This window comes from Heteronotia binoei, chromosome 1, assembly GCF_032191835.1.
Source record: "Heteronotia binoei isolate CCM8104 ecotype False Entrance Well chromosome 1, APGP_CSIRO_Hbin_v1, whole genome shotgun sequence".
Lineage (NCBI taxonomy): Eukaryota > Metazoa > Chordata > Lepidosauria > Squamata > Gekkonidae > Heteronotia > Heteronotia binoei.
In genome coordinates this window covers 270,394,503-270,401,839 of record NC_083223.1, presented here as the reverse complement: position 1 = coordinate 270,401,839, position 7,337 = coordinate 270,394,503, and positions in this window count along the sequence as shown.

The following is a 7,337-nucleotide window of genomic DNA, read 5'->3' as shown; positions in this document are numbered from 1 at the left end:
GTGTTCCGTGGAACCGCCCAACGCAGGGTTGCCAGCCTCCAGGTGGGGCCTGGAGATCTCCCGTTTTTACCACTGATCTCCAGCCGGCAAAGATCAGCTCCCCTGGAGAAAATGGCTGCTTGGAAGGGTGGACTCTATGGTGGTGGACCCTGCCGAGGCCCCTCCCCAAACCCTGCCATCTCCTGGATCCACCCCTAAAGTCTCCAGGTAGTTTCGAACATAGACCCGGCAACCCTAGCCCAACTAGTTTGGTACTGGTGCAGTTGGATGCTCCATCAGTGACATCAGAAAAGGCAAGCCATTAGTGGCCCTGGAGGTGGTAGCCCCCCCCCCCGCCTTTATTCCTTCCCTCCAGAGTTTTTAACTCATTGTCTGCCAGGCAAAAATATAACCAGTCAAGCTTTCCGTTCCCCTTTTCCAGAGATGAAGCAAAAGCAGGGGTGTCAAACATGCAGTTCGGGGGCCGAATCAGGCCCTCGGAGGGCTCTTATCAGGCCCCCGAGCAACTAGCTGTCATCTGCTTCCTTCTCCCTCTCTCTTGCTTCCTTCTGCATCACAGCTTGCTTCGCAAGGCTTGCTGGACTGCAGAGAAACTACAGAGCAAAACCTCTATTTTCTCCATTGGCTGAGGCTCCTCCCTTTGGGAGGAAGGGCAGGGGGGCAGAGCTTGCTTCGCCAGGCTCTCTCAACTGTACAGCAGAGCTACTGAGCGCCAAGCCTCTCTCTTCCTTCTATTGGCTGAGGCTCCCCCACCACCAGTCCCCTGGGGAAGGAAGGAAAGAGCCAGAGCTTCCTTTGCCCAGTTCCCTGGATCCCATGGGAGAAATACAAAGAAAGCATCTTTAAAACCAACGAGTGCTAATATTTTAAGAGATGATAGATAGATGATAGACAGATGATAGACAGGCGACAGGAAGGCAGGCAGATAATTTGTGTTTGACTGTGTTATTAAAATTTGTATCTGCTACCTAATCTTAAACATGTACACACATGGTCCAGTAGGACCCGGCCAAGAAGGCCTCAAATGGCTCTCAAACATCCGCCATTTATTCTATGTGGTTCTTGCCTTAAGCAAGTTTGGCCACCCCTGTTCTACATAACGCAGTTTCAATCCATTTTCATAAATGTCAGATCCGGCCCTCGTGACCAAAGAGTTTGACACCCCTCTCTTAAAGAGGGGAACAGCCGCACACCCTGAACACCTCCCCCCCCCACGCCCGTCAAAAACTGCAACTCTTGCTCATTAACAGACATGTCCACCAGGTGTCGCTAGAGACCGGGAAAGGCGCGGCTGTTTCTCAATCCGCTTTTACAAGCCAAAGGAAAATTCAGCGTCGCGCCCCAGAAGAGCCGCACCCTTCTGCATGGGGCACAGATAAGCTATCTCTTAGTTTTCCTGGGGTGGTTTTTTTCTCTGCCCCCTCCAAAAAAAGAAACTATCGCAAGACTTTTAAAAATCCCTAAGTGACTCTTGCTCTTTCCCCCAGGAGAAATTACTCGAACAAGTGAAGAAAAACCATTGCGCGAAGGAAGTCTGCACGGAAAGAAATCCTCCCGGGTTGGAACTGCCAAGCCGCAGCCCCCAAACTTTTCCATGGCCAAGTTTTTACTTCTGTGCGCCTTTGCATCGCTCAGCTGGGAGAAATAAAAGTCCTGCGCATGCTCTGCTCGTGCTAGAGTTTCTCAGCGGAATTCTAAAAGGAGGGAGGGGGAGGAGGAGGAAGAAGAAATGAGAAAAGAAAAAGAAGGAAGGAAGGGAGAGAGAGAGAGAGAGAAAGAGAGAGAGAGAAAGAAAGAAAGAGAGAGAGAGAAAGAAAGAGAGAGAGAAAGAAAGAAAGAAAGAAAGAAAGAAAGAAAGAAAGAAAGAAAGAAAGAAAGAAAGAAAGAAAGAAAGAAAGAAAGAAAGAAAGAAAGAAAGAAAGAAAAGAACACGAAAGCTCACCTGAAAGGGGTAGAAGCAAAAACTCACCTTTTGAAAGGAGGACCTGTTCTCGGGTTGCCAACTGCCTGGAGAGGTTAAAAAAAATATCCTTCCTGCTCCTTTAAGGCAGTCTGACCTACAAGAGTTGACAACCGAATATCAGTTACCTCCAAGCCCTGCAAAGTTTTGACACGCGCGAGGGTTCTATTCAAAGTTTGCAGGACTTTTTTTTGTTGTTTCTCCAGGGCTGTTGGCAACCGCAAGGACCATCCCCAGGAAGCTGAAAGGGTCTCGGGACTTTAGAAGTCACCCTTAGGCGTCAGCGCCCTCCTCCTGCGCCAGTTGGAAAGAAAATGTCGCAGCTGAAAAAAAAAGACTTACCAAGAAAGCAAGCGAAGGGGCAGATGTTGAGTGCCGGGAGAAGAGAGAGAAGTGCGAACCTTTTGCAGCTGGATTTTATAGGCATGGGTGGAGTCTGAAGGGGGGGCCCTGGGAGAGAGCTGATTGGCTGCTGCGTGCAACCGACCCCGCCCCCTTCTTCCCAACTCTGCGTATTTCTTTCACACCACCTTCATTGGCAGCTCCTAACTCCAGCCCACGTTCCCTTGTCCTCCTGCCCAGAAGTCTTTCTAATCCACTCTGTCATCTGCTCCACTCCCAGCCCCTTTTGCACACAAAGAGGCAATTCTAGTCAGCCTCCCAGGGCCCGGATGCCTATTCCCTCTGCAAGGCTCAAAGGGAAAAACAGGGGTCTGTTTGCAGATATGCCCTTATTCTCAATCTGCAGGACATTGTTGATTCTAGCATTATTGAGCTTGGCCTCCACAGAGGCAGGCTTCGCTTCCTTGCTGCAGCAGTGACCGAGAAGCAAAGAAAGGCTGCAGTCTCCCATGCTAGATAGGGGTGACCCAACAGTGGCTCAGGAGCCACATGTGGTTCTTCACAAATATTGTGTGGCTCTCGAAGACACACACCCCCCCCCGTCAGCCAATCAGCCAATCCTAAGGGAAATCAGCCCTGACCACTCCCTGGAAGGCCAAATGCTGAAGCTGAAGCTCAAATCCTTTGACCGCCCAATGAGAAGGGAGCACTCGCTGGAGAAGACCCTGATGCTGGGAAAGACAGAAGGCAAAAGAAGAAAGGGACGGCAAAAGATGAGGTGGCTGGACAGCGTTCCTGATGGAACTAACATGAATTTGAGCAGACATCAGAGGATGGTGGAAGACAGGAGGGCCTGGCGTGACTTGGTCCATGGGGTCGCAAAGAGTCGGACTCGACTGTGCGACTGAACAACGACAAACCATTTAAATAGACATTTCAAGTAGCTTTCTTTCCGCTTCTCCCTCCCCCATCTATTTGCCTGCCTGCCTCCCTCCCTCCCTCCCTTCCTGCCTACCTGGCAGCTCTCAAACATCTGACTTCCGTGTCTTGTGGCTCTCAAACATCTGCCATTTAGTCTATGTGGCTCGTAACGTTAAGCGAGTTTGGCCACCCCTACGCGACACAATGCACTGTCAATCCATTTTCAATGCACTTTCCAACTGGATTTCCAGCTGGAAAGTGGATCGAAAGTGCATTATTTAGTATGTGCGGCTGCAGTCAAGGTGTTGTCTCTTTTGATGAAATAAATCTTGGAAGATGTGTCGTTTCCCCTAGAATGCATCACCCACAGTTCACAGTGGACCCTACGCGCTAGACCTACCCTTCCCCCAGTGGGGTGGGGGGCGGTTCCCCCCAGCTTTTATTGCCCACCACAGCTCATAGCAGCAGTAGGAGAAAAAAAAGCTAACTCTGGCAGCTGTCACTTCCAGGAAAAAAAACAGAAGTGACGTGGGGTAAGTCTAGGAATTGCTGGAAACTTTATGATTTACCATAGAGTTTTCAGCGATTCCTAGAGCTACCCTACATCCCCTTAGGGCTTTCCCCGTAGGTGATATAGGGAGGGACACAGGGGAGGGATGGTGGCTCAGTGGTAGAGCATCTGCTTGGGAAGCAGAAGGTCCCAGGTTCAATCCCCGGCATCTCCAAAAAAAAAAAAAAGGGTCCAGGCAAATAGGTGTGAAAAACCTCAGCTTGAGACCCTGGAGAGCCGCTGCCAGTCTGAGAAGACAAGACTGACTTTGATGGACCAGGGTCTGATTCAGTAGAAGGCAGCTTCATTCAGGGGAGAGATGGCAGCTCAGTGGTAGAGCATCCTCTTGGGAAGCAGAAGGTCCCAGGTTCAATCCCCGGCATCTCCAACTAAAAAGGATCCAGGCAAAGAGGCGTGAAAAACCTCCGCTTGAGACCCTGGAGAGCCGCTGCCAGTCTGAGAAGACAAGACTGACTTTGATGGACCAGGGTCTGATTCAGTAGAAGGCAGCTTCATTCAGGGGAGAGATGGCAGCTCAGTGGTAGAGCATCTGCTTGGGAAGCAGAAGGTCCCAGGTTCAATCCCCGGCATCTCCAACTAAAAAGGATCCAGGCAAAGAGGCGTGAAAAACCTCAGCTTGAGACCCTGGAGAGCCGCTACCAGTCTGAGAAGACAAGACTGACTTTGATGGACCAGGGTCTGATTCAGTAGAAGGCAGCTTCATTCAGGGGAGAGATGGCAGCTCAGTGGTAGAGCATCCTCTTGGGAAGCAGAAGGCCCCAGGTTCAATCCCCGGCATCTCCAACTAAAAAGGGTCCAGGCAAAGAGGCGTGAAAAACCTCAGCTTGAGACCCTGGAGAGCCGCTGCCAGCCTGAGAAGACAAGACTGACTTTGATGGACCCAGGGTCTGATTCAGTAGAAGGCAGCTTCATATGTTCTTCATATATGTTTATATGCCATTGACTCCCCATGCTCCTGCCCACAAACCTCCCACTGTTTGCCACGCTCAGGGTTGGAAATCTAGCAGGAGCTCCTTTGCATATTAAGCCACACACCCAATGCGGCCAATCCTTCAAGAGCTTACAAAAAAGAGCCTTGTAAGCTCTCAGAGGATTGGCTACATCAGGGGTGTGTGGCCTAATATGCAAAGGAGCTCCTGCTAGAATTCCACCCCTGGCCACGCTCATCCCGGCAACGCCACTGCTAGCGGTCAGCTCTTGCTGCGACGTGCGAAAAGGCGGGGCTTGCACCAAATTCACACGTGCCGCTGAAATGTCCGTGTAGATGCATGTGGACAATGTGCTTTTCGAGGCCTCCAAACCAGCGAGTGGACATTCCCGAGGGTATTTATTTGCCTTACGCTTCGACCTTCCTGCATTACACAGAGGGAAGGGTTTTGGCTCAGTGAAGGTCCCAGGTTTCACCCCCAGCATATCCACTAAAAGGAGCGGGTCGTGGGTGATGCGAAGGCGCTTTCGCCAGGCAGAGTAAACTGTACTGACCTCGGCAGACCAAGGCTGTGATGCAGTATGAATTGGCTCCAGCCCTGTGTCTGTACGTCACACGATGCATGGAGATCGCCCAGAATTAGAAGAAGATGAAGAAGATATTGGATTTATATCCCACCCTGTACTCTGAATCTCAGAGTGGTCACAATCTCCTTTACCCCCCCCCCTCCCACAACAGACACCCTGTGAGGTAGATGGGGCTGAGACAGAAGCTGCACTTACAAGGACAGAGTCTCAGAGCGGCTCACAATCTCCTGTACCTTCCTTCCCCACAACAGACAACCTATGAGGTGGGTGGGGCTGAGAGAGCTCTCCCAGAAGCTGCCCTTTCAAGGTCAGAGTCTCAGAGCAGCCTACAATCTCCTTTACCTCCCCCCCCCACAACAGACACCCTGTGAGGTAGATGGGGCTGAGAGAGCTCTGACAGAAGCTGCCCTTTCAAGGATACAGTCTCAGAGTGGCTCACAATCTCCTTTACCTTCTACCCCCACAACAGACAACCTATGAGGTGAGTGGGGCTGAGAGAGCTCTCCCAGAAGCTGCCTTTTCAAGGACAGAGTCTCAGAGCAGCCTGCAATTTCGTTCACCACCACCACCACCCCCCACAACAGACTGTGAGGTGGATGGGGCTTAGAGAGCTCTGACAGAAGCTGCCCTTTCAAGGGCAGAGTCTCAGAGTGGCTTACAATCTCCTTTACCTTCCCCCTGCCACAACAGACACCCTGTGAGATGGGTGGGGCTGAGAGAGCTCTCCCAGAAGCTGCCCTTTCAAGGGCAGTTCTGCGAGAGCTATGGCTGACCCAAGGCCATTCCAGCAGCTGCAAGTGGAGGAGTGGCGCATCAAACCCGGTTCTCCCAGATAAGAGTCCGCGCACGTAACCATTATACAACTGTTTTCCAGCGGAAAGAAAGCTGTTTCCCCGGAGAAAATGACTTCTTGGGGAGGGGGGGGGTTGGTTGTATGATGTCACATCCCTGCTGAGCCCCCTCCACTCCCCAAACCCGACCGTACCAAGCGCCAACCCCAAACCTCCAGGAATTCACCAGCCGAGTTGGCAACCGTAATGTGCATGCTTTAAATTGGCCTTCCAAGCACACCTGCCCGCCCCACCCTCCCCCCACCCCTCATACCTCGTTGCTTGCAAATTAAAGTTACCGCCCAAGGTACACTTCCTTTGTAGCAAAAAGCTTGACTAAACAAAGTAGGATTTGCTGTCAAGTCAACATTGTCTTGGTCTCTTGATTGTCTCCCACAGGGTAGGGGGTAGTCAGGAAGCTCCTGAGTGTCAGACCTGGAGCTCCTGAGTGTCAGACCTGGATGCCACCTAATGGTGAGGAAGGAGAACTGACCTTCCCTGTCTACCTTAGCTGTGCTTCCTGTCTGCCGCCATCTATTAGATTTCCTGCCTGATCATGTCCTACAGGGTCCTCCTTTAATAGTGTTGCAAATCCCTAGGTGGGGGCAGGGGATCCCCCGGTTTGGAGGCCCTCCCCCTCCCGCTTCAGGGTCATCAGAAAGCAGAGGGAGGGGGAGGGAAATGTCTGCTGGGCACTCCATTACTCCCTATGGAGACTGATTCCCATAGGGTATCATGGGGAATTGAACCATGGGTATCTGGGACTCTGGGAAGTCTGTTTGTTTTTTTTTTTAGGTAGATGCACCCAATTTGCAGCATAGCACCCGTTGCCTCTCTTCAAAACACCCTCCAAGTTTCAAAAGGATTAGACCAGGGGGTCCAATTTTATGAGCCCCAAAAGAAGGTGCCCTTATCCATTATTCCCAATAGAGAAAAGGCATTTAAAAGGTGTGTGGTCCCTTTAAATGTGGCCAGAACTCCCTTTGGAATTCAACTACGCTTCTTCACAACCAGGCTCCTGGCTCCACCCCCAATGTCTCCTGGCTCCACCCCCAGTGTTCCCTGACTCCACCCCCAAAGTTCCCAGATATTTCTTGAATTGAACTTGGCAACCCTACCCTTTAAATGCTAGGCGGTTTGCTCAGCTCTTCTGTAAAAGGACATTTTTAATTCGGAGACTGAGGCACCCAAGCGAGCG